This window comes from Lemur catta, chromosome 10 (assembly GCF_020740605.2).
Source record: "Lemur catta isolate mLemCat1 chromosome 10, mLemCat1.pri, whole genome shotgun sequence".
NCBI classification, from domain to species: Eukaryota; Metazoa; Chordata; class Mammalia; order Primates; family Lemuridae; genus Lemur; species Lemur catta.
This window is the reverse complement of record NC_059137.1, coordinates 48106015-48131320: the sequence shown is the minus strand read 5'-3', so window position 1 is coordinate 48131320 and position 25306 is coordinate 48106015.

Below are 25306 nucleotides of genomic sequence, written 5' to 3'. Positions count from 1 at the left end.
CAACTTAGCCACTCATTTCTTAGCCACTCAAGCATTTATCAAAGATCTACGACTCGCCAGACACTGGGCTGGGGGCTGGGCATTTGGAGTGCAATGATGTGATCCTTGCATTCAAGGGGTCACTTTTGGTACTTACAGGCAAACAAATTCACTATTACAGAACAAGGAACTCTACCATAATGTTATGCCCAGTGCTACTATGGAAGCCTGGAAGAGAGGCATCTCAATGAGACTGGTGAGTTAGAAACGGCTTCCTGGAGGACACAGAGCTTGAACTGAGTTTTAAAGGATGACAAGGAGTAGTTAGATACAAAACAGAGAAGTCATGCCAAGCAGAAAGAAAAGTATGTGCAAAAACAAAGAAATGGCACGAGCGGTGAAGGGCAGACAAAAAGAGTCATTCCACACGTAACACTTATGTTACACTCTCTAGAATTGTTCTTTAGGTTAATTTAAACCACTTTTCTTAATTACTGGTTTTTCTCACAAGAGAAGAAAGGAAGTCTTAACTCTGAAATTGCCCTAAATTATTCACCACTTTGCTCCTTGCCCGTGGCCTCTCTCCAAGGAATACAGAACAATAGCAATGATTCAGAAAAGTACGGATACAGAGCATCACCTAAAACATTTATTTTCTTGTCCGTCTTACCGTGGCAGAAAATAGACTTCCTTGGAGCTACCAACAGCACTGTGCCTTTACCCAAGAGGTCTACACACCTTTTCTCTTACCACCTTTCTTACCTCCTAGCAAGATGTTTTCCTTGCATGAAGGGCAAGCAGAGGAGATGGGAAAATTGAGCATGACTAATAAAAAAGGTGCCTTTTATGTTAATTAAAAGGGGTAATGCTCTCTGAGACACAGACATTATAGTAAATAGAGTCCCGTCTCACACGGAGTTTAGGTCTGAAGTTGGCATGGGAAGCACATAATAAGTGTGGTCAAAGTACTCTTGAACACCCCATCAGCCACCCACAAAGAATAACATACATGTTTTGTGCTGAAAAATCTGTTCAGTAATATTTGTGCATAAATGAAGAATGTATACAGTAATAACAGTCTATAACAAATGACACATATGCAAAATAAAATTGAAGTCATTTTCATGTTAATTATTTAAAAGAGCACTTGCATCGTTGACTTAAAAAATGTACATATGTGATGTGTCTCCACTGTTCAATACTTAATGCCAAGTGAGGAACCTAGGGTTTTTACGGCCCCAAGGAATATATTCTAGCAGAGAGAGCACTGGCCTCTGAATCAGAAAATGACCTCAAGTCCTGCCACTGTCACTTATTGAAAAAGAGGGCTTAAATCTCAGGTGACACCTTTGGTGCCCAAGCCTTTATGATATTTGTCCAAAATCCAAATATCCATCTGTATATTTGGCATTTGATATGTTGGCACCATGCACTACATATGGGAATAAAAGAGCCCTGGGCCATGGGGCCAGAAACCCAAGGCTTCTCTGTCCTTCTATGCATAGTAATAAAAATTAATCAAGGACCTTTTTATTTCCCATAGATACCTTCACTCATTCTCTTATTCGCTATGCAATAAATGCTTAGACTACAAAGCTATTTTTAAACAGAGTGAAAGAGGTTTCCCCTGCAGCCTCACCTATTGAGAGAAAGCCACAGGAATTGTAATATATACAATACAATACAAATTGATCACAGATTCTTTTCAGAAAACACTCAGCATTGTCATTCAGCATAGACAATGACTGAGTTTAAAAGCTAGGGAGTAGCGTGAATAGCCAAGTTTTTAACCTGTCTGCCAAAACTAGTTCAAGAGGAAATCAAGAAAGAGGAAGAGTAGACAGAGGGCAGGCCTGAGAATGAACACTGTGCCACTGGCCACAGCCACCCCCAGGCCCGCTCATCCACGGAACCCTCAGAACTTAGAAAAAACAGATAACTTTTTAAATTGTAACCTCTATGTACTCTAATGGCGGTAGCCCTTTTAACATGAATGGTTAAATCTGATGTTTTAAAGATGGTTGGTAAACTAGGTTTCATTTGGGATTTCTAAGGTATCTTGGGACTGTTTTCCAAATAATTCAGGCTCAATAAAACTGCCAAGTGTACTTTGTCATTTGATTTTTTTCAAATATGAGTAATTTAATCCATATGCTCCTCATTCATAAAAATCTCTACAATGCAGTTTAAGATTTTTAAGAGCCACTTGTTTTCCCAGGAGGTACTGGGGCTTGCTTATTACTTTTCTAGAAACTATTTTTAAATCGAATATCAAAACAGGCAGCTCTCTTTTCCTTATGAAGTCTGGATCCTGAAATTTTAGGTTGCGTTTGAAAGCAGATTCCAAACTGTTTTGCCTATTATTTTATTTGTAGACCATTTGTTCTGAGGCCAATTTTTGTGGGTACTTTATCTCAGCTTTGAACAGAACTTAAAGTCTCTTCTGGGGGGAGAACTACTAAAGAATGTAAGCAGTATTAGGTGGATCTCACTGCACAACTTTCTTAGGAGCAAGCAATGCCTCTTCTATGCCAGGAGCTCATGGAAAGATTCTACATCTCTTGTCTCATGTAGAAGCTACATTTTCCCAGGGAACTAGGGTTGCATTCAGAAAATTACTTTTTCAGGGTTCTCATTATTTTACTGCCCTGGAAGGTTAACTCACCTCATGCTGACATGAGGTGACATGCCTGTGTCAGCAAGAAGAATCCTCCCCAGTGAAAGAGGCTCAAGTGCTAATCTCAGAGAAGCCATTTCGGTCCCTGGAGAAGGCCTTACCGATGATGCCAATTCAAAGTCTCTGCCTTTCTTTTCTCCCGTTTTTTCAACTTCATCTTCAAAAAGATAAAATCTGCCTCAAGAACAGCATAGAAATCTGTTCTCACCCTCACTTCTCCCCACCTCCCGGTCACCCTCCACTGTCTCTGGTCTGAAACCAATTGTGTAAATGCACCCGCTTCTACGTTGCTAATTGCCATGGATGCTGAGAACTCAGAAACTGCAAATACATCTTTGTTTTTCTTGTCGTTTTTAAAGGAGAGCTAGTCTTTTAACTGCCTTGGGGGGGGCGGGGGGGGGGGACTCTACTACCCAAATGGAAGAGACCTAAGAGAATTCTCTCAGGGCCTCTAGAGGCAGACTGCCTGTGTGAAAGCCCCAGCGCCACCACTTACTAGCTGCATGTCCTCAGGCAAGTCTCTTTGGTCCCTCTGTGCCTTGGCTTCCTCGTTTGTAAAATGGGGATGACAACAATACTTATCAAAAAAAGATTATTGTGCACAATGAATGAAATTAAGAGTTAGAACACGGCCCGGCACACTGCAAAGCATTCAAACAATTGTAGCTTTACCAGACTCTGTCCCCTCTGCCCAGCTTCCCAGGGGCTAGCAATACTCTTCAGAGAATTGCCAAACACCCATTGCAAGAAACATACACTTTAGGTGGGCCTCCAGCTGCCATTTATTCATTTATTCCACAGACCTCTGTAGAGCTCTTGCTACGTGCCAGGTACGGTGCTCAGCACTGGAGTAGTGTTTTGTTCCCATAAAAATAGACCCAAGACTCACTTTTATCAAACGGTAACAAAGGAAACGATACAGGAAACCAAGTGCTCTCCTCTGCCTCTCTCCAATTCCTGTCTAAGTCAGCACACTGAGGCTGGAGAACCAAATGCGTCCCAGAGGGTTCTCACACACCAGAGAACCATTAAATTACAAAGCACTCAGGCTTCTGGGAGAGAAAGACTGAAGGCTGTCAGCACTTCGCACTAACAGCTCCATCCAGCCGGCGTGGGCTACTGACCCAGCTAAGAAGCCCCTTCTGCTGGGGAAGAGCCCGTACCCGCCCAATGAGACTATGTGGTTGGTGCGTTCCCTTCCAGGTGCCCGGGGACTGAGGCGTGCTGCTCATTAGTGGTAAATGGTGGAAATGTGGAAATCCCAGCACATTGAAAAAAGAATACCACCCTAAGGAGCCATAACTCACTTGCATTGATTCTAAAACTGACTGAGATGCGGCTAGAGAGTTGTTTGTTCAGAATTTAATTTGATTCACCCGCCATTGGACAGGCCTTTATTTGCTGTTAAACTGCTACATTTCTAGCTACTGCAGCTGACTCAGGTGTTCCTGAGTTTTCGTCATTTTTTTTTTTTTTTGGTCGAGTTTGTAGGCAAAGAGAGTGAAATGTGTTTTATTCAAAGCCTGCTTCTGTCCGTGTTGAAAGCACTCAAGGAAAAGGTGAAACATGTTGATCAAGTGACATGAGCACCTGCTGCAATTGGTGAATTCACAGCTGGGCACAAGTGGAGGTGGGTTAGGTTTGGCATCTCTCAATGGTGACCTTTCTATTCCTTTGTAAACACCAAGACACAATGGAAAATCAAGACCATTCTATTTACAGTTATTGGTTGCAATTCCAATGAGCAGGCAAAAATACACATAAACACACAAACACACACACACACACACACACACACACACACACACAAAAGGGATGATGTTTCCAGCTGCCAGTTAACCAGCCATCTGAAACCCTGACCCCAGGATTTTTCACCTCCTCTTCTGCACTCCCACGTCTCCTTCCATATTAGCTTCTCACTGCACCGAGCTTGGCCAGAGCCATACCATGATAATCCTCCATCTCCAAGGTCTTGGTGTTTTCCATCCACAACCTTCCCTTTCTCTCAAAAGTGTACTGATTTGGACAATAAATTATATGATTATTGTACTTACTATACGTAAGTCTCCTGTTAACTTGCAGAACTGTTTCCAGGATTACCATATGAAAGGCTTTGCCTTTCCAAAATTGAAAATTCTAAACTCTTTCCTCTACTCCTCACCTGCTTTCCTTCACCTCCAATTTAACCACCACTCAAGTAAATCCCTTTGTGTCACTTTCTGAGAAAACTGAAGCTGTTAACCATGAACTCCCTTGTCTTCTCTCCTCTCTCTCCTTGGAAAATTTCTCTCCTCACCTATACGTCTGGCTTTGCAGGCAACAAGACCAAGGTTCAAATGCCTGGTCCACCATGTAGTGCCTATGTGAGCTTGAGCAAGTTTCCATGTCTACAAATTGAAAACCACAACTTCTATGCCACAGAATTGCTGTAATAATTAAGAATGAATACAGTGTGCAACGGGTCTAGCTTGGTGCACACCCTGGAGGGCGTTAGGAAAGCATTAGTGGTAGCTAAGTATGTTCACATTGCTGTCTTTCCTCTGTCTCCTGCATGTCTTGGTGGCTTCCCCTCTTATTTCCCTCCTCTCTGCCTAAGGACTTGATTCCGTAATTATCCTCCTTCCCTGCAGGATCATTCGTGGTCCTCTCATTCTTGTGGTTGTTTATCCTGCCCTCATCTTTCCTATCGTGAATAAAACTCTCTTGAGCTACAACTGTCTTGGCTTATCTCATATTTTCACTTCTGAAGTGACTGACTACATCACAGCCTGCCACCTCCTTAATTAACTATAATCCGGCTTATATCCTGACTATTCTACTTAAGAAAATCCTTTCTCTTAGATCTCACTAGTGACCTAGTATATCACCAGTGACACGCCCTTCCCAAGACATCTCTTCAATACTTGAATCACAATGTTCCTCTTCCTAGAAACGTCGGCGCCTTCAGGGTAAAGCCCTGATTCTTCACTTCAGCATTCAAGCCCTTCCATGACCTTAGCCTATTTTCCTATACTTACTATGCCATAAAGATAAAATTGAAATAATTTAAAGAGTTCCGAGATCAAATAAGTGTAGAAAATTTTGCTTACTGTTCCCCTTCTTAGAGATTCTTACTGTATTTAAAGATATTAAAGTCTCGTTGAGGAGTTCTGTAGGAAAAAAAAACCCTTATAAGAAACTACCTGTTACTTAGTAGTACCCATGAAATACTTATTGTTGTTACTATTTGACTTTTTACTGTACAGATCTTGCCTCCTCAAGTTGTTCTTAAGCCACTAGCAAATAGGATTTGTGTTATATATTTGTTTGTATCCTTCCCAAAGCCTGTTTTAAGACATAGTATGTGCCCACCAGTATAAATTGAACTGCTGCTAGATGGCTTTTCATCGCTGTGATAAGCATGTATTTTTTTAAAATTTATTTATACCACATTTGTCTGAAATGAAGAGGAAAGCAATGAACTATAAAGTTTCTATGACACAACTATTTTCTTTGGCTCTCTCAAATGCCTCATTTCTCCCTATCCTATATGACTTGAAGAAGGAAGAAGGAAAGGACTTTTATTCACCACCGGCTAGAGCCAGGAGCCATGCTGGCTCCATTTACTACATAATCACATGTAAGCTTCACAACCGTATGAAACAAACATGATTATTCACATTCCTACTGATAATAAACTGAGGCTCGGAGTCACCCACCGATTAAGTGACAAGAGTCTATATTCAAATTCAGGTTTGCTGATTCAAAAAATCTTTGCTTTTTGCGTAAAACATCAGCCTTTACCAATAGTGAGATGAGTGGAAATGACATGCAATTGTAAGTGATGAAAAGGGAGGGAGCCCAAGAGAAGAAAACCATTTGTCCCATGGCCTGGATGTTAACCCTTTGCCAAGAGCATTATGAGGAACAGGGACCATAGCTACCAGTTGCCAAGACCCAATCTTGGGCCGTGGAGAAAAGAGGAGAAAAAGACACCAAAGAGAAGGAAAACCGAACAAAGAAACAAACAGTAATATGCTCAACTTGCCTCAGCTGCTGCAAAGCTATTTGCCTTAGGAAAAAAAATAGACAGTTTTTCTCTCCTTGACTTAGTGCTAATCACCTGATATGAAAATTTGACCAGACTACGCCGGCAGGTTGTCTACTGCAAAAGAGAATTAAAGAAGAAACTAGAAGCTCCCATTAGAGCCACAGACTGTGTTTTATACTTTTATACTTTCCCCTATGTATGTTTCCCATTTCCTAACAATTAAATACATGAGTATTTATTGAATGCCATTTGAGTGAATGAACCAATTAAATAATTAAAATAGGTTTGTGTCAGAGAGCTATTTAAATTCTCTATCACTCCTTAATTCCTTACTGCAGCCGCAAAATCTTTAAGGAACAAGACAGGATATGAATTTACAAGTAAAATTATTTCCAAGTTGGTATTCTGAAAAGAAGAAACATATCAACATTGCTTGTGGGTGGTTTAGTACATCAGTCATCAAAATGTCAATATTTCTACACATACGACTCTAATATTTTGATGGTGCATTATCATAACATCTAGTATTCACTCAACACTGCCGTGCATTCCTGACCTCTATAGCAAATCAAACTGTATCTTGTCAATCTGTGTTGAGCACAAGCTTCACTGATGGAAATAATCTCTTCCTCTACGAGACACGGGTAAGGCTCCATGTATGTTACATGGTAAGTCAAAACAGTACAATGGGAAGCAAATGGCTTGGTGGCAGCACTTTACTAGATGTTAGGATGATATGGGCAGAAATAAGAGCAGAAACCTTTTGTTCTCGGTGCTTTTCACAAAGGATTCTTGGACCCTCTATGAAAACCCAATTCTTCGAGGCTTTTTCTGTGGAATTACTAGCAGATAGGAGCTTTTCAGCTAGCACATGTCAAAGCTTCTGCCAGGAATGTAAACTGTACAATAATTTTTTTATGTCTTTAGACACCTAGAACAGAAACCTTAAACACCAAAGTGTCAAAATAAGACAGATAACCCAATAAATTTGCTAGAGCAGGGACAGGGAAAACAAACACAGCCTTCTGTTATGCGGATGTCTGTTAACTCGCTCCAACCACTAGCCTGAAACCTTAGCCTGCCACACGTCTTTCCTGTCCGACTGTTTATTTAGACTCCCGTAAAGCCTCTCGGCACCCATTTTTAATTTTCAGCTTGCTTCTTGTCAGCTTTCTGAAAAGCATAGCAAGATCCACTGTTTAACAAAAACACACACAAATCAGGGAAGGAGGAGATGGATGGCAGGGGGTGGTGGGTGCAGGCGTCTCCCAGAGCACCATGGGGTGGGGGGACCACATTCCTGCTCCCATTTGTTTGTAACGGAGTGCAGGGGTTGCCAATCGGGGTCATTCCATCTTGCATGCTTGGGTTTAACTATATGGCTGTCCTCCTAGGAAAGGTTTTGCTTCATTCGATGTTATGTTCTGCATCCATCCATAAAACACTCTGTAAATGCTCTTTGGAAAGATGGTTAAAAAAGAAATTCTTCTGGGGCAGTTCATTTCATTCTGATAGTTTCCTAGTCTTGTGGCTTGAAGAGGCCTCAAGCAATAATCTTCTCCTTCCAAAGAGGAAAGATAATAGACTTTTGTGCTCAAAGATGATCATCAGATTGTGATATTTTCCTTAATCATGCCTGGTAATTCACCAAGCGGCAGCTATTTTTCAAGTAATCGTTACATGCGAAGTGCAGTACCTGGATCTGTGGTAGGGTGAACATATTTTGTGACCCAAAAATGGAATTCAGGGTCTCATATGAAATAACTGTGGCAGGTTCCAACTCAAGAGGCAGTCAGGAAGATGGAGCATAAGTACCCCAAATACTGAAATTTACAGGTATTTTGATGACTTAAATTGTGGAGCAATGTTAAAGACTACTTAAAAGTAGGCTTCTTGTTCTGCAAAAGCAAGGCATAGAGTTATGGGAGATAGAAAAGTTTTCTGTCTCTACACTGTCTCTCTACTCTCACCCCCGTGCAGTTGGAAGCAATTTCTCAGTTTCCTAGGAGTAGGATCAATTTATACTTTTTTTTTTTACAGTATTCATCAATTTCAACAGTGAATAGTAATTTATTCTAGATTATAGTGATTTCCTTAAGACTGTAAAATTTGGGGGGACTGGTGGGCAAGGGAGGGAAAGAAAAGAGTTCTTAAAAAGACAAAACAAATTGCTCCCATGATCCCACTGCATATGTATATACACGTGTGAATACAAAGGGAGAGGTGAAAGTCCCAGGTCACCTCCAACATGTACAATCCCACCCTTTCCCCAGGGTTAGGCACTGTTAGCATTTAAGGGAATTCTTTTCCTTGATTTTTTTTTTTCTGTGCTTACATCTGATCTATAAGTACATATATATGTGCATATGTATGCATATATGTATACATCATACACAAATAGCCATATATACATTTCTTTTTCACAAAGATGGAATCTTGCTATATCTATTGATATAGTTTGTTTCTATAATAGCATTTTATTATGCATTTCTTGTCAAGTCAGTACATATTGTTCTATGGATTCATGCTAACGGTTGCATAGTATGCTATTAAATATATATAACATCTTTTATTTAACCAGTCCCCCAACTGGTGAACACGTAGCTCATGGCCCATTTTTGGGATTGCAAACAAGGCAGAAATTAACATCCTTTTATATTGTATATATATATTTTTCACTGATTTGTGTTATTATTTTTGTAAGGTAGATTCCTAGAAATAGTGATATTGAGAATATTAAGAACTGGGACTTGCCTGAGTCATTGATTTATCAAAAGACAGAGTTTGAGGTTGCAGGGTAAGGGATTCCCAGCAACAGAAGCACAGAGAGTCTGGAAGATACCTGGTGGTAGGGCCCACCCAAATAGTGCTGAGGGAAGAGGAAGTCTGAGTTTCTGACAGTAGCTACCCTGGTTCTATTGGCAAGGTATCAGTCTGACAACAGCACTGCCTCCAGCTCTCTTAAGTGATAATTTTAATTTTAAGTGATAATTAGATAACTTAAGTATTATCTAATTCCTATGACTTATTTGGATTCTGCACTCACTACACAACATTCTGAATATAATATTTCCTTAAAGATCTAACTTGACAGCAAGAGAAAGATGACTATAGGAAAAACGTAGGTAGTAAACTCTGCCAGTCTGTGTATTGCATTTATGTAAATCCTCCCTGAGGCATAGATCCTCTCAGCATGCTGATAAAATTGGTTTTTGACTCTACAGAATTGTCACTTTGTGGGGTCCTTTGAAAGACACCCTGTCATCAATATGATCAACATCTCGCCCCCATTTTGTATCTTCAATTCCAAACTCAGACAGCCAGTAAGCTCCTAGAAGGCAAGAGCCACTGTTGATTTGAGTTTGTCTTCCCCACAGCTGGAGGACCAGGGCAGAGGGAGCACCCACTGCCACGCCCATTTCTCAGCGTCCTTCCCAGATCTCACCTCCACTCCACTCCACGCCCTCTGGGACTCCTCCTGGTCCCGGCTCTCACCCACAACATCAGTACTGCCCACAACTGACTCCACTCCCTCCAGTCTCGCTCTCCTCGAAAGCACAATACAATAGCATCCTTTTATTTACAGACTGGAGTACAATCCCCTAGGGACTGGTCCTAAGACGCAAGATCTGGATCCATCACAGCTTTGTAGTCCAATTTCTCATTACATCCCTTCATTCCCATCTCTGGGCCTCTGCTTGGATTATTTTCTCCACATGAAATACCCTTTCTTTCCCACTGCCCTCTTCTTGAATCTAAAATACATTTGTACGAAAACAGGCATAAATGTTGCACTGGAGGGCAAAGGTTTCTGTAATAGAGCAGAGGTTGATGAGGCTGAGGGATGCAGGAAGGGGAGGGGGGGAGAGTCATGGGCTCATCAGGCAGGAGGGCCTATCTCCCCCCTCCCTGAGCCCCTGCCCGGCTCTTTTTAGCTATGGTGCCCATCAAAGAGTAAGGCTTAAAGAAAGTTATTTGCATAAACGTTCATTGCTTCTAATCCATATTATTAACTTCCTATTAAGGACATTTTTTATGAAAGTGAAACTGGCATTCTAGCTCAACCTTTCTAGGGTGACCAAGCTGGAAAAGAAAAGCTGTGAAACTGAGAAATTAAATCTGTATACAGTGAGTTGACATGATACTGTCCCTTAGGACTGAACAAAAAGAGAATTATTCCTTGAAGAAAAAAAAAAAAAACTTTATTTCTTTCTAAAACTGACCAACACGATGTTTATCCTCTTTTTGAACTTGTTTAACTGACACCACCTCCAAACAACTATTTGTGAAGTTGTTTTGGAAAATGCCTGGTAGAATTCTCCCTCTTAATACTAACGATAAATGTAACCTTTTTTTCTTTTCCCTTGAGAAAATATAGAAGTAAACAAATTTTTGTTGTTAAAAATTGTTCTATTGTAAGGCAATTCAAGATGTGGACACCTTTCCCTGAGAGATTCTTATTTTACTATTCTATCATACATGGAATGTGTGATGCTTTCCAAGTTCCAGGGATAAATCTGAAAGCCATCCTGGATGGCTGTTCACCTTGCTGCTGAAGAACAGTGAGAGACATGACCATGAAACGACTTCAAATGAAGTATAGACTTATGCTTGGAGACCTTTCCTGGTAATCAGTTCCGTCTTGAGAAAGGCTACAGAAAGATCCAAAGCATCTCTCTCTGGAATTACATGCCCAATCCTCTGAGAGTTGATTGTCCCGCCCCCAAAGTCGGGATCCCCAGATCACCCAGACAAATTTAAAAGGTAAAAATTTCACAGAGGACTGAAAACCATGTGGCAATGTCTGAATATTGTATAATAATGTTTTGAGACAAGAATAAATGAGCAAACATAATTATGACTTGACTGATTTTCATGTCAAGGTCTAGATATCCAAAAATTTGTGCTTTATATCTTATTTTAGAAGAAATAAAATTGGGCCAAAGCTAGAGAAAAGAGCTATATCTGAGTTTGACAAATACCCAATATTAGATGTGCAGTAAATTCTTGATCAAACAGAACCCAACCTAAAAGAGTCAACCCTTAACCTGAGTTGTTTGGTGTTCTACTTTCAGAAGAGATGCTTATCGCAGAAAATAAGATCATATTAAGGCCTTCTTTATAAAAGAAAAATCCACCTACAAATTTCAGAGGATGGCCTGCGGTCAGTACCAATTCTACCAGTCTGGGAGGACAGTGTCACAAAAAAGCACAATTAACCAGGGGCAAAGAGAACTTGACCTTATCTCTACTGAGTGATGACTTCCTTAGGCAAGTCACTTAATCTTTTGGAGTTTCAATTTTCTTATTCATAAAATGTGGATAATAACACTTGCCTTCCCTGTCTCAAAGGAGGATTGGGAAAATTAAATGAGGTAATGTGTGTGAGAATGCTTTACAACTATAATACATTATTGTCATTAACATAGTATCACTTTTTATTTTCCGCCTAAAAACATCTCCTTTACTCTAGAGTCAAACAGGTACTATATAGGCAGGACAACTACGTGTCCTAGATTTTCCTGGATGACCTAGATTTCAACACTTCTGCCCCACTATCCTTATAAGTATATTTCTCAAACTGTGTGTCCTTACTTAGATTGGAAAGTACAGCCACTTAATTTTTAATGGAAATGTGAAAATATATATCATATAATTAGAAGTCTACACACAAACAATAATAGTAATCACTTGCTTCTGAATGACAGAGAATGCTCAATAATTAAAAAGTCTTTTATAAAAAAATTAACCAAGTACAAAAAAACAAAGAAGAGTGCAACATGGAATTATCTCAGGAGAGGAAAGAGACAAAGAGCCATCAGAGGTATCTGTTTCCAAACAGGTAAAATTTTCCCTTTGAAATTACATGAAACTCTGCTCCTGCACCTTTGACTATGGCATAAAGTCAAGAGCGACATTCCTCCAATCAGAGACGGATGTGAATTATGACTACTTTAGAAGGGAATGCCTTTCACAGGAAGTCTTTGGCAGCTGCAGAGCTGGATTAGAAAGAAGTTAATTTGAGTGCACAAATAAATGGAATCTATATACATGGGTATTAGGGAATGTCATTCTTGACATTTAAAAAGAATATATTTTGACCTCAGTTGGAATATGCGTATGATGTGTCTCCCATTCCATTCCTAGCATTACTAACTGGTGTATGATCACTTCAACACTGTCCGGAGAGCAATCTCATTCGTCACCAGATCAACATGTTACTTTAGAAGTCCCAGTCTTAACACGAGGCGTATGCCGACAGTGGATGGAGCACACACTCCTTGAAAACACCGCACAGCACAGCTGGTAAGTCACCCAGAAAGCCAATTCTATTTAAATGCTTATGAAATCTCTGAGGAGAAATTCAAAACATTTTTTAAAATTACAGTTGAAAGTGAAATACTTCCAGCAGCAACAAGCTGGGAGAATAGATGGCAAAACTCAGGGGTTTTCCTTCTACTTGGGGGGGCCGATTTTTTCTTCCCCTTTATGTATATATGTATGTATTTAAACAGGAGGCAATGAGGGCTTAGGTTTGTACCCAGGTTGATTCTAAAACATTGAGCAGATTTATTATAACACATCCTCAAGGAAGTGAAAAGTCCTGGTGAGAAACTCATCTGGTCCAGGGTACAACAGCAATACCTAATTCAAGCAACCTCCGGGTAATTCCAATGACTTTCCTCTCTAATCTCAGTCCAGCTTGGCTATCGGGTTTCAATTCTCATCACTGTTCTATCCATGGCTCGGCCACAGCCACTGTAACTATGCACATGAGGAGACTTTTTTTAACTTTTTTGTTTTGAGTCCACTGAGCTGAATTTGAAACATCTAGCAAATAATCGCTTCCCAAGCGGTGATTTTTTTTCAGGCAGCCATACTGAAATGACTAATTTTCCTTTGGGCTGTGTCTAAGGTCAGGAATTGGCAAACTTCTTCTGTAGAGAGCTATTATAATAATAGTAAGTATTTAGGCTCTGCAGGCTCTGCAGGAGTTGCTCTGTTGCAACTCCTAAACTTTGCCATTGCAGCATGAAACCAGTTACAGATAGACAATACATAAACAAGTAAGCCTGGCTTACTTGTTTTATGGTTCCAGTAAAACTTTATTTATGGACACACATTTGAATTTTATATAATTTTCATTTTTCACAATATTATTTTTCTTTTGACTTTTTCCAAATATTTAAAATTGTAAAAACCACTCCTAGCTAGTACATCACACAAAAAGTAGCAGCAGACCACATTTGGCCCATGGGCCAAAATTTGCTGACCCATGTCTGAGAAGCTCAGAAGGGAAGAAAGTGCCAAGGGACACTTTCAGGAGTCACTATGGAAGAGGTTTGCTATGGATGCAGCCCCGTCCTTAAAGGTTAAAGGCCAATCAGGTGTGATTGCCATTAGTGTTGTCCACTGCATGTTCTCTGTTCTCTTCCCAGGCACACAATAGCATTGTCCTTTCCCACATCCTTATAGTCAGCGTGACCATGTGACTTGCTTTGGCCAAAGATGTGAATGGCAGTGGTGTTTATCCCTTCCAGATAAAAATTTAAAGAGGAAATACATGATTTACCATATTCCCCTCTCCAAGTTACAGTGATTATGAAAAACCCACAACTTACTTGCAGGTCATGTAGCCTGAGCAAGAAATTAAATTCTGTTATGTTAAGCCACTGAGATTTGGGGGTGGTTTGTTCACAGTTTAGCCCAGCCTGTGCTAAATGCACAGTCGGCTTACTGTAACATACTATGATCAAAGGAGGCCTATGGTTCCTTAAAATGAAATATTAATACCTACTTCAGCAAGAGATAGCCACTTGGCCAACTGAAAATAAGTTACCAAACATATCATGGATTTATTGTCGTTCATGAGTCTCTGACCCATAGAAAAAACTATAAAAAATAGTAGATCTTTTAAAAATGCTAATATTCAATGCAGATGAAAGGGTAATATGACAGGTAGTCTCATATTTGGCTGGTAGGAAAGTAAAGTGCTGTAACCTTTCCAGAAATCTATTTTCTTATGCCCATTGAGATCTTTTACAGTTTTTCAAACTCTTTGACTATACACTCTACTTCTAGGAATCTAGCCTAAAAAAAATTAAGAATTCAAGCAGAGATTCATGAATAATGATACCCATTCTTGTCAAAATAATGGAAAAAAAAAACCTGGAGGCCAGGCATGGTGCCTCACACCTATAATCTTAGCATATTGGGAGGCTGAGGCAGGAGGATCGTTTGAGGCCAGGGTTCGAGACCAGGCTGAGCAACATAGCAAGACCCTATCTCTACAAAAAATAGAAATATTAGCTGGGCATGACGGTGTGTGCCTATGGTCACAGCTATTCGGGAGGTTGAGGCAACATAATGGCTTATGCCCAGGCATTTGAGGTTTCAGTAAGCTATGATGATGTACTCTACTTTGGGCAATAGAATGTGACCTTGCCCCCAAAATAAATAAAAAATAAAAATAATTTTTAAAATAGAATTTAAAAAATACCATGGCAATAATTGTATCCAATTTTACTAGAAATGCTAAACATTTTGTCTAAAAGTGTATCCAGTAAAAATAAACCATAGAAATGCTAAAAATTATAGTATATTCATATAATTCAAAAGATTATACAATTATTTAAAATTAAGTTTATAAATAAATGTAATGACAAAACAGATTATATACATTACAAATAGTATAATTCAGTGATATATACATGCATTATATATTGTACATGTAGACAGACAGGAGGGAGACAAAGAGGCCTAGAACAAAAAATACCAAAGTGTGATAGGATTACAAATGATTATTATTTTATACTCTTGACATTTTCATATTTTTCAGTTTTTCTTCAAGGAGTGCATATTACTCATAATCAAAAAACCAATATAAAGTATTTTTAGAGTTGTCCCAAACCAGCCAGCTTTAGACTCACTCTGAGAGCATCCCAAGTCTATTTCCTCTTTCCATAAGCTATGAAATGCCCAAGAATTCTCTTTAGTGAAGAAATCCTCCCTGCTAACATTTTTACTTAGAACCCCAAGTTAAGTTGTCAGCATAAAACCAGCCAAAAAAAAAAAAAAAAATGACTCATAGAGGACCACGTTGGAAAAAATGGGCTTTGCCTTCTTCCCGATACTGGCATATATTAATTCAAACCTTATTACTATTTAAATTATTACATTAATTCTTATAAATGACTTGCTTCAGGAGGATTTCATAGATCTTTTAGACCTACATTTTCAGCCTTACCGTCCCCACTGTAATGCTAGCTTCTATAACAACAGCAGATCTCAGTGGCTTAACACAATAATTCTTGTTCACTTCCCAGTCTGATCAGATATTTGGTGCATGGCCTCCAGTTTGATGATTCCAGCATCCTAGCTCCTTCCATTTTATGGGATGACCATCTGCAAGGGCTTCCTCAGAGGTCTTTGCTGGATCCCCTGCATTTAATTAGCCAAACAAGCCAGGAGAGGAACTTAAAAGCAAAGGCATACATCACTCTACCTTCATTCCATTTGCCAGAAGACAGTCACATAATCCCACTTAACCACAAGGGAGACTGAGAATGTAGTCTCTCTCCATGTTCAGAAAGAGGAGATGGGTTGGGGGAGCATGGCTGGCCTCTGCCATACCCACTATAGGTAACTGAGAGTAGCTCTCAATACTGCGTATTCTGGTTTACATTATCCCTTGCTAAAAGAACTCTCCCGCTGAGTCCATCTTTCCCCAAATTGGTTTTGAATCTCACCTCCAAGAAGGTTTTCTAAATGCCCCAGTCAGAATGAACTCATTCCTTTCTCCATGGTCCTGTTGCATGAATCTTTTCAGGGTCTGGCTTATATTAGAGGAAACTGTGTGTGTTTTTCTTTCATCAAAGGTAAGGAACTGAACCAGGTATCATTCTTCACCATCTCCCATGGTGTTCAACATGGTGCCTTCACATAGGAGGCACTCAGCAAATGTCAACTCCCTTCCATTACCTTTCCATCAACGTTTCTGAGAGCTAACAGAACAAAAATATACCGGCCTAGTGTTTCACATAAATGCTGCTGGTTTTAGCTCTCCCTCTTAGCAGATACTATATGAAGAACACTTATAAGGAGGTCCCGAAGAACCATCCAAGAAGCACATGGACTTTAAAACCTCTTTGGGGACTGATTTAAGAACCAAAGGATCTAGCATAAGATTTCTTATTTCTCTGATAATCCTGTTGTATTCTGTAGATTTTAAAACTCTCTGTGGATTTTTCCTTTTCCTGGAAAATCCAAGTTCTTTAGTAAATCAACTTTTCAGCCCAGTGGGTATAAAAACAGACTGTGTAGTGAATGTGCTTTAGCTTTGCTGAGTTTGCAGGCAAATGGAAAGAAAAGCAAAGAAATAAAGTAAAAGTGAGAGGTGTGAACTTGCCCCATCCATCTTAATGGAGTGCTAACCTTCCTGCCTCCAGGTGACCGTTTGAATTCTAGAACTGTTAAACAATGAGCTGAAATCCAAACATTCGGTCTGGGAGTGAAATCTCCTTGAGAAAGGACAGCTGTGTCCAGTTGACTGTGATGAGTACTTAAGAAAGCAAGCACACACCAAATAAACTGATTCTGGCTGTCCTCTTTCAGCTGTAGGCTCTATAATCTCCCCTCTTTGCTCTACCCTAAAGGCTCATCCTGTCTGAACGGTGGATGGGATATAAAATGTGGCTTTGCTTTTAGGGATGGCACTTGAAGCAGGGTACATTAAATCAAAGACATTATCTTTTGTTAAAGACTGCGTCAAAACACTCAGAATTTACAATCTCTGTGATTGTTGGTTTTCACCATTTGGAGTGATTTTCGTCATGCCCAGTACTAGGAATTGTATGAAAGGAAAATGCAGGAAGAGGCTAAGGCTGCCAATAGCCTTAACAAGAACCCCAAAAGAGCAAGCTCTAAGACTAATTTCCAAAGCATTCTTGATAGTCCTCTCATTTATAAAACAAAAGGATTGGAACCAAACACCAACTCCCTGCTGGTTCTGATGTTTGGTAATTGGGTAAAAACATAACAGAAAAAAGAACACCTGCTTTGAAGTCAAGTCAGACATGGAATTCATTTCCAGCTTTAGGACTTACCACCTGTTTTACCTCCGGCAAATTCTTTAATTTCCCTGACCTAGGTGCCCCATCTTTAAAATATGAATAATAATATGGCTTCATAATTACATTATTTTGAAAACTAAAGAACATTATGATGGACATAACAAGTAATCAAAATTATAATTTTTATTCCATGATTAATAGAGGCTCAGAGGGAGTTTTAAGGAAGATTTTCTAACATAACACTCCTTCAGTTTCTCCTACAGTCTCAGTTCTGTCTGGCCGATAGCTGCAAACAAACAAACAAAAATCTCTCCTGAAACCTGTACAGAGAAAAAATATTGGAGGATAAAACACTGAAATGTGGCAAAAACCACATTGTTTTGGAATTATAGGGACTGAGTAATTTTTGTTTATTTCTCTTTGTCTGCAGTTTCCAAACTTTCTCTAAATGTGATGCAATATCAAATTAATGAAAACACACATGATCCCACCTATCTGGGAAATGAAATAATAAAAACGTCTTGCAAAAGTCATGTTGAGTGGTAAGAGAATGACAAAGAAGTAGAGAATCTGGGGAGCGGGTGTTAAAATGCAAAATAGACATAGCTAAAAGTTCTTCACTAGCGAAGAAAAAGATGCAGCAGAGAAGGAGCATTAAAAACAGGATTCTGGAATTACAATAATTGTAGAGAAATTTATGGGCCTTAGGCTTACAAAAAGGAGAGTTGTGACTCTACAGATATCAGTCAGGTAACAAAATTATCTGTGGTGTGGCTATAACCATGTTAGCTTCTTTGCCAACACAATTTTTTAATGTGAAAAATTAGAGACTCAATTAAAATGTGCTGGGCTGCATGTAACAGAATGCACAACTAAAAACGACATGAAAAATGGAAGCCCAGAGGTAGACGGCCTCCAGGTTGATTCAGAGACCCAACAATATCCAGGATCCAGACTTACCAGGTGTGTTTCTCTCTCCCATCCTCTGAGTGCCACGGCCCTCTGTGTAACTGCAAGATGGCTGCAGCCATTCCCAGCACCATATTCTCAAGCAACCTCCAGGATGACAGGAAAGAATGGTGGTCGGGATGGGCCAAGGAAGGCCAGAGTGGCAAGAGAATTCTCTCCGAGTGTCTCCTTGTCTTTATCAGGGAGGAAGGTATTTCCCAGAAGCTCCCCCAACAAACTCCTTAAGTATCAGTGGCCACAGCTGGGTCAGGTAGCCATCCTCATCAAGGAAGGTAGGAGAGCAAAGATCTGTGTTTTTAGCTTCCAATGTGGTCTCTACCCATTGGAAAACAACAGGGTAGCAATTCACTGTTGTGTAGAGAATCAACAGTGGGCAGTGTAACTGTTATATTTTAAATAAATTAAAATGCCTTCTTTCTGTTAATTTTACTCCCAAGTTCATTATTCCTACAGAAAACTTGCTATTTCACCAAATAATTCAATTGGATTAGTTATTTTAGCAGATATTGCTTAAAATAAAAGTACCTGTACTCTTCATACCACCCCCACCACACATACACATACATATATACACAGAAGGCAAGTACCTTGGCTAAATTTATAGAACAAGATCATCTTTCAGTTACAGAAGACAGCATTTGTTTTTTGTCTTTTAGATTTTTGTGGACTTTTTTTTGTTTCAGATGTAACTAAAGAAATTATAACAACAACAACAAAACAACAGAAGCCAAGAATATGTGGTTTCTGTGAATGTTTACATTTTTCTGCAAAATTTGAAAAAAAAATTAATGAACACTTTTAAAATCATACAATAAATGATGGACATTGTATATCCTTAGGCATGGAAAGATTAAGCAAAATAGGGTTATACAAATACATAGGGCATAATTGAAGTAGCTTATATTAACTCATTTAGATGCCATCAACATAGTAATTTTATAAACCAGAGGTGAATATGCATTCATCATAGTTTAATTTTAGACAAATAAAAATTGTTTCTGAATAGTATTTGAAGTCAAAAGGTACCTATCATGAATAACTTAAGAATAATTAAAAAGTGAAACTAAAAATGGATGACAAATTCCTATCTGCTTTGTTTTGCTTTCCAATAAAAACTAAATGCAACACAAAATAAGGAGAGCAATTTAAAATTGTCATGTATTATAGTAATTGCTTTGTAATTAGAACACTTCATCTTTTATAAGAGCTTATTACTGTACCTTTGCAGTGCATCCATCTGCACAAATTTTTCTGAATTCTCTCAGGTAATTAGTTTCATGAAATATTGCTGGATGGCATATTCTCCCTCACTATTACTCCTGAGATTTTATACAATACAAGCATTCTTAACACAATGTTATGTTGAGAAATATAATTAACAGAAAATATCATATGATATTCATGTCAAACATTAGTTGGGCAAAATGCATATAGACCCAAAGTATTCCTAGATGACCTAATTAAGAAAAACAAATTTATCTCACAAATCTTGACACCATATTCCTTCTCTAGAGCAGCTTATTCAAGGCCTTGGGAAGCATATGATTCTGTGTTTAACTTCACAGCTTCCCAAGACTCCATATCATACAGCAAATCTAATGAAATGACCTGGAGTAATTCTCTTCAGCTCTATTTCAGTGAAATCCTCATCTCACTGGTCCACTGGAGCCAGCCTGACCCCCCTGCTGGCTTCTATTTGAAACATCCATATTACTTGCCTTTTTGGAAGCCAGGAACCATTTCAGACCTTGTGTTCATCAACTCTTTACCCAAGGCACATATGTTGCTAAATGCTCTCCAGTAATTCAAAAAAAGGGAAACTTAATTTCCTTTTGTTAGATGGTGGCATCATACTGTTTCTTTTCCTTTCCTGTTCAAACCGAATCCCACACAAGTTTTTTCACCTATCAAATGCTCCACCAATGTCTAGAGTTTATCTGTGTATTTGTCTTGCATTCTTGCACTGCTCTGTTAGCACTAAATATAATAAAGTCATTTCTATTTAAAGGTAACTATTGCTGCAGTATTGCAACACATCAATTAACATTTTCCCAAGTCAATAGTATGAAAATCCAAGATAAAGGAAGGAAATGTTTCTACTCACCAGATTCAAAATTGTAATTAGTTGTAATAAGTTTCCTAATTAAGAGTGGCTGTCATGAGAAATGATTTGTTCTAAAACTAAGTTGTTTACTAAAGCTACTATCACTTCTAGCCAAAGCAATAAGACAAGGAAAAAATAATTTTAAAAAAATCATTATAATTTTCTCAGTTCATCAGTTGCACATCTACTAAGTACTCACAACTTTGATAAATAACTGGGGAAGCCACAGAAGAAATATAAAACACAATAAATTTGTTAAAGTATAAGAGTGTTTTCTATTAAGGATAATTCTGGCCACCTGAATCAAATCTCCACACAAACTATAAGATCAATGAGAGGTAATAAGTAAAACCACACATGATCCACACATTTAGCATTATCTGGAAATGCCACAAATTTCAAATTACCCATAAGAAATAACACCAATTTTCAAATTTCTACAGAGCTCCATTGCCACTATGTATCTATTAATGCAGAGTGGAATGAGATGGTTTGAGAAACTCCATGAAAAACGAGAAAGAGAACAGAGTTTGTAGATGAAACTGAGAAAAAAAATCACCCTCATAAAGAGAAAATTCAAAATTAATTGCTAAAATACTGAACACAGATCTGGGACTTGATATTTCACAGCTACACCTTCAGAGAAGGGACTTGAAAATGAGAGATGCTAGAGATGACAACCTCAGAAAAGCATTGTTTCTGGTGGAGAATCAGATAAATACATAAAACACAGTGACTCTCAGAGATGTGGCAGTGAAGAGAAAGAGAGAAATAAAAAGGAGAAACATAAAATTATTAATCCTATAGTAATTAGAAAAATAAGATACACCAGGCCCTCTCCTTATTCCCACCACCACCAGCAGCATCCATTAGAGAAACCACACTTCATGATACTGAGGAAGAGAGCACTCTTAAAACTAGGAAACTTGTGCATGAAATACCTACAAGTAAAAAGCAGAAAAGCAATCCAGGGCTATGCAAAGATCCTATAAGAATAAAATAAGCAAAGAAAAAATTGAGTTTCAGTTGAAACTTCTCTCCTGATAAATCATAAGGCTGAAGGAAACAATAACTAACAAAGTAAATATCCTTAAGCAACCATTTAGAGAGCTGTCTTTTAATGCATATGATCAGAAATTTAAAAACCAAAAAATGGACATAGAAAAACTAGGAAGAAATGCAATAAGAGTTGTCTGAACTCAGGAAAGAAATTGAAAAAAAGACAAAACCATCTCAGAAATAAAGAGTAAATTACAAGTTGCAAAAGTGAAAATAGATTTAAATTAAAATTTAATAAGAGATTGCTGTGGTCTGAATGTTTGTATCCCTCCAAAATTCATATGTTGAAACCTAACCCTCAAGGTTATGATATTAAAAGGGAGAGCTTTTGGTAGGTGTTTAGGTCAGGAGGGTTCCACCTTCATGAATGGGATTAGTGCCCTTATAAAAGGGCTTGAGCAAGCCTATTTGCCCCTTTCACCCCTTCTGCCAAGGGAGGACAAATAAAGGTGCCATCAATGAATAATGGAGCCCTTACCAGACACCAAATCTGCCAGTGCCTTGATCTTGGACTTCCCAGCCTTCAAAACTATAAGAAATACATTTCTATTATTTATAAGTTACCCAGTCTATGGCATTTTGTTATAGCAGCCTGAACAGACTAAAACAGGGGTACTGAAGAAAAGTAGGGAAACAACTGAGAGAATGAAAATGAGAAAAGAAAGAAGTAAAAGTGGTCAGAGAGAAAACAAGACAAAAACGGTCCAATACACACATTATAGGAGTCTCTGAGAAACGGAAAACAACACTATGAAGCTGAAGTTTTACTATGACCAAGTAAAACTTTCTAAAAATGAAAGAACACTTGAATCTATGTATTGAAAGGGTCCACTATATACCTGGGGAAATTGAACTAGAACTATTATGGTCAACTCCTAGACCTATCCTAGTAAAATTATTATATTTTAAAGACAAAGAAAAAATATCCTCAAAAATCTTCAGATAAAATGATGAAATTATCTATGAGGGCAAAAAAAAAAGATTAAGCTTACATCAGAGTTCTCAAAAGGAATATACAAAATGTGGCCACTGTGAGATAGAATTTTCAAGAATTCAAGGAAAGGAAGTGTAAATCAAGAATTTTACACCTAGGCAAGCTTTGCTTCAAGTATCAAGACTATAGAAAAACAGTTTTGACATGCAGTAACTTGAAGAATATTATACACATGAGCCATTCCTGGAGAGTTTACTAATGTTTCTCAACCTTTTTTCCCCATTATTGCCCCTCTTAGGATCCTTTTTAGACATGTCTATACCTATATCCCACCACCATGCAATTTTAATACCTCACATATACAATATATGCTATGGTCCTTTGAACGGCTACATTCATAATATCTTAGATATTACAATCATAATATCTAAGAATTTTTCACTCTTGGACCCAAGAGCCAACATTCATCCCCATGGATATGCTAGAGAATGAACATCTTTTAACCAACAGACAAGTGGAAATTTTTGGAGGAGGACTGACAGAGCATATAATATATTTGATTGTAGTAAAACCATTGTGAAGGAATAGAAGGAAAAATAGTATGTTCTGACAAAGTGAAAAGAATGTTACCCCAAAAAATGAGAAAAGGAGAAAGGGCAAAGTCAAATAAGATCATTTACCCTTGATAGGTAGATGTCAACAGATAACATTCATTTAATACCAGCAGGCCAGATAATAAAAGATTAAGTAAGAATGGAGACTAAAGACACTTTTAAAAAGGAATGGGTCTAAAGATAACCACAAATGTAATAAAAATACAAATATTCATAAATACAAAAATAAAATTTAAAATTTAACAAAGAAGTCATACTATCTGAAGAAATAAGCATAGTAAATATCACAAAATGTGCATAGAAATTATAACATCAAATAATATGACAAAATTGAAATAGAAATATCGGTGATAATAATAAATGTGAATAGGGTTAACTTGCTTACTAAAAGGAAACATTTTAAAATTGATTCATAAGCAAACTGTAGCTCTATGCTGAATGCAAAACTCACATATAAAACAGAGTAATTCAAAAGGGCCAAAAATAAAGTAATGGACAATGACGTACTAGATAATGGAAACCATAAGAAAACTGAGGTTACAATCTTAATATCATATAACATGGAATTCAGACTGAAATGAATTTTTAAAAAAGCAAAGATGCTTTATAGTGCTAAAAACTGTAATTATCAATAAAGATATAACAGTTATCTTTATATCTGTTATAGAACTACAATATGACCAAGCAATGCCACTCATAGTTAAATATATCCAAAAAAAAAAACGGAAATCAGGGACTCAAACAGATATTTGTAGACCAATGTTCATAGAAGCATTATTCACAATAGCCAAAAGGGGGAAACAATCTAAGTATCTATCAATGGATGAATGGAAAAACAAAATGTGCAATATACATGTAAATGGAATATTACTCAGCTATAAAGAAATGAAGTACTGCTTCATATCACAAAATGGATGGACCTTGAGAACATTACATAAGTGAAATAAGCCAGGCACAGAAAGACAGACATTGTAAGACTGCACTTACATGAAGTACCTAGAATAGGCAAATTCATAGAGACAGAAAGTAGAATAGAGATTACCAGGGACTGAGGGGATGGGGGAATGGAGAGTTAGTGTTCAACGGCTACAGAGTTTACTTTAGGATGATGAAAACATTTTGGGTATAGATAATGGTGATGGTTACACAATATTACCAATTATTTGATGCTACTAAATTATACACTTATAAATGGTAAAAATGATGAATATGCTATATATATTTTACAATTTTAAAAATCAAAAAAAGAATATATGTAGGAAAATGATTATGTATGTGACTTTAAATACAATGCAAGATACAATAAAAACTCTCAAAGTGCTCTCTGTGGCTTGAATACAAAAAAATCTGGCACACACTTTCCTTACAGAAAACAAACAAAGACAAAACTGTTAAAACTGATTTTAGGAGTGAAAAGACTCAATTATTAAATAATTATAGTACTTACTATGTGCTATTACTTGTGAATGGTCATCTAACTCAACTTTAAGTTCCTTTAGGTTGAAAATCAATACTTACTCATCTTCCTATTCCAAGATCTGTTATTGGATAGATAATTGAATGGTGGAGGGGTGGAGGGATGAATTAATTGGAATGAAGATTTAAGAAGCTTTTATGGGTTAGAGGGGAACTCAAGTCTGCAAGAATCAGAGGGGAGATCATGTGATCTGAGCCAGAAAGGACATGGAGGATTTGGGAGGTCAGAAGGATAAAGTGAGGACCCGTTTAGGTGAGAAATAGGCACTGATCAGTCACATGCTTCCATGAAGCCATAACAGCACTTGGGCTTTGTCATTCTTACCCTAGAAGCACTCTGTTAAAACCTGGATTTTTCAGGCTTTTGGTTGTGCTTCTAAAGCAGAGCTTAA